The sequence below is a fragment of the Otolemur garnettii genome, unplaced genomic scaffold (assembly GCF_000181295.1).
Source record: "Otolemur garnettii isolate 467f Iridium unplaced genomic scaffold, OtoGar3 scaffold00017, whole genome shotgun sequence".
Lineage (NCBI taxonomy): Eukaryota > Metazoa > Chordata > Mammalia > Primates > Galagidae > Otolemur > Otolemur garnettii.
In genome coordinates, this window is record NW_003852412.1 from 9,750,488 (window position 1) to 9,753,861 (window position 3,374).

Below are 3,374 nucleotides of genomic sequence, written 5' to 3' on the forward strand. Positions count from 1 at the left end.
GGTCTCAAACCTGCTATCTATGAGTTGGCACTTGATGGCTTGGTCTAGAAGATTTTTAAATTTTTTTATTCTTTGAATCTTAAATATAATACATGTATAGCTTTTTATTTTTTAAAAAATTCAGCCATTATAGAAAATATGACTTAAAAAGTCTTAATACATGGTAGATGTTTTTCTATTATCAGTGCAAACAGATTTCCAAGCCAGAATAAATCCATCTCTTTTTTTTTTTTTTCGAGACAGAGCCTCAAGCTATCCCCCTGGGTAGAGTGCCATGGCATCACGCTCACAGCAACCTCCAACTCCTGGGCTCAAGCGAGTCTCCTGCCTCAGCCTCCCAAGTAGCTGGGACTACAGGCGCCCGCCACAACGCCTGGCCATTTTTTGGTTGCAGCCATCATTGTTGTTTGGCAGGCCCGACCTGGGGATTCGAACCCGCTACCTTAGGTGTAGGTGGCTGGCGCCTTAGCCACTTGAGCCACAGGCGCCGAGCCAAATCCATCTCTTTATTGCTGTTAAATAGTACACTTCCAGCTAATATTTAGAGATAAATAATTATTATTATTTTTTTCCTGAGCTCTTGAGTTAATCTTCACAAGAACCTGTACTTCACAAGAACTATTATCCCCGCTTTACAGATGAGAAAATCAGTTTCAGAAGAGTTAAGTCACTTGTCCAAGGTCATCCGGTAATGAGTTGCAGAGTTGGAATTTGAATAAGGCTGTGAACCTTATTCAGGCACTGAACCTCTCCAGGGACACCCTTAAGTAAGTCCCCTATGGGGCCTCAGTCCCACCATGCAAAGAATGAGGAGTGGTATCCTCTGGTCTGTGATGGGCTGGGTCTAACCCTCTTTATTTTGAATTATTATGAATTATTAATTAATAAGTAATATAAATAAATACGGTATTTATGTTGCTAAATGCTTTTACATACATATCATTTTTTAAAAATATTTTGTGGTAGATGCAATTATTATCCCTCTTTTTAAATAATAATATCAAGCTGAAGTTAAATAGCTTATCTAAGGACACACACAGCTGGGTCATGGTAGAGACAGTGCCTGTGCCCAGGCGGTATGAATTCACCACCATGCTATATTAACTTCAATAATAAACGTATGGTGCTTCATTAGTACTTACTTTGTTCTAATGTATGCCTAGTTTTCTCACTAAATTGTAAATTAGGTTAAAATTGCTTGTAATGTGCCTTGCACAAATGAGTACTGCATTAAATGTTTATAAGATTTAAAAATACACCTCTGCTCATGGGATGAGCAACATGGCCGTGATCATGTGATAGGTTGAATTGTCAAGCAATGGGTAGCCGACGCTTTTTCCTTCCAAACCCAAAGCCAAAGAATCTTCTACTTTACATTAAAATTACGGTATCAATGCAGCCCATGCCTACACATATTATTGTTCCCTCTTGCACACTGCTTTCCTTACCAGATCTTCTTTGTAACCTGCCAAGCCTCTTATACTCTTCCAAAATTAAAGATACCTTTCTTCTATATGCAAAACCACATTCCAGAGTCTTCTGACCACAATAAAATAGAAATTAAGACTCAAATGACGGAGCAGGGCATTGTGGCAGGCTCCTGTTGTCCCTGCTACTCCAGAAGCTGAGGCAAGAGAATCCTTTGAGCCGAAGAGTCTGAGGTGGCTGTGAGCTATGACGCTTCAGAGCACTGTACCCGGGGCAACGAACTGAAACTCTATCTCAAAAAAAAAAAAAAAAAAAAAAGAGTCCACTTGGCGGAGGCTCGAAGGCTTTAGAGGACCTTTTCCGTGTCGCTCTCCGCTTCTTCCCGGCATTCCTGTTTCCGCTTTCTCTCGGCCGTCTGGTTTCCGTCGCCGCGACTATTCGCGCTCCGGACTACCTGACGTCATCTTCCCGCGCGGCGCGGACACCGGGCGATGGAAGAAGGAGCCGCTCCGCCGCCCTTCGCTTTTTTTGTTGGTTTGCAGCTCCTTCTGAATCATGGCGCCGTCTCTGTGGAAAGGGCTGGTGGGCGTTGGCCTCTTCGCCCTCGCCCACGCCGCCTTTTCTGCCGCTCAGCATCGTTCTTATATGCGATTAACAGAAAAGGAAGATGAATCACTGCCAATAGATATAGTTCTTCAGACACTTCTGGCCTTTGCAGTTACCTGTTATGGTATAGTTCATATTGCAGGGGAGTTTAAAGACATGGATGCCACTTCAGAACTAAAAAATAAGACGTTTGATACATTAAGGAACCACCCATCCTTTTATGTATTTAATCATCGTGATCGAGTACTGTTCCGGCCTTCAGATACATCAAATTCTTCAAACCAAGATGCATTGTCCTCTAACACATCATAGAAGTTAAGCAAACTCGAATCACTGCGTCGTTAAGATTTTTACAAATTATAACAGGACAGGACACAGAGCTGGAATATTGGAATTTGGGGTATAAAGCACTCCCCCATCAGTATTTATACTGATTTTTCAGACCTAATTAAAAAAACTGGAACTTATTTATATACAGTTAATCAAATGAGTTTACATTATCCACGAAATGAATTTTTGGTATATCACATAGAGAATTTTTTTTTCATTTAAATCAAATTTATGTCTTTTGTAAAACCCACTGTTCTGAGCACATTTTCTTAGAAAATGTTGGTTTTTGCAATTATTTATTTTCTTAGATTTCTTTCATTTTGCACTACAGTTTTTGGAATTTGTTATACTGTGTGACTGATACCGGAAAAGTGGCGCCCCAGACAGCTCAGCTGAACAGGGCTTGGGGACCTGCCACCTCTATCTTCGTGGCAGCAGCTGGCAGAGGAACCTGCAGGTTGGAGCAAGCAGTGGGGAGCTTCCCTCCCCCACCAGAGGGTCCAGTAGAGCCATGCTAGAGGACCTGCTGGCACACAAACCAGCAGGCTGGAGCCAAAGGGGGTGCTTTCCTCTCCCACTGGAGGCTCCAGTAACAAAAATGACCTGGCAGCTCAGGGGAAAACACTGGTGATTCCTCCAGTGCATCCCTGATTGGTCCATTTTCAATCCTGCTCCTGACTGTTCTATTTTATAGACCAATCAGCTAAACTCTCAGCTCACTGGACAATTGCCCCTATATAAACCCCTGAACAGAGAGCCTAGGGGCAGATCATCGCATATCGTCAAGGAAGATAGAGAAGAAGAGCAATACTTCAGCAGATTGTCGCTGACCTTTGAGGAAGAGCGAGCAGGAGAGCAAAGGCCTCAGCAGATTGCTGCAGAACCCTGAGGGAGAGAGAGCAGAAGAGAAAGAGCTGTAACACTTGCATCCTGCTCTACAAGGAAGTTTGGCTCTTTGTAAGAGCTGTAACTTATATCCTGCTCTGTAAGGAGGTTTGGCTCTTTGTAAC

At 42.8% G+C, this 3,374-nt stretch overlaps 1 pseudogene; it reads left to right on the forward strand.

The window, feature by feature from the left end:
• The first annotated feature begins 1,983 nt into the window (after window positions 1–1,983).
• On the forward strand, window positions 1,984–2,468 carry LOC100965162 (annotated as a pseudogene).
• The last annotated feature ends 906 nt before the right edge of the window (window positions 2,469–3,374 follow it).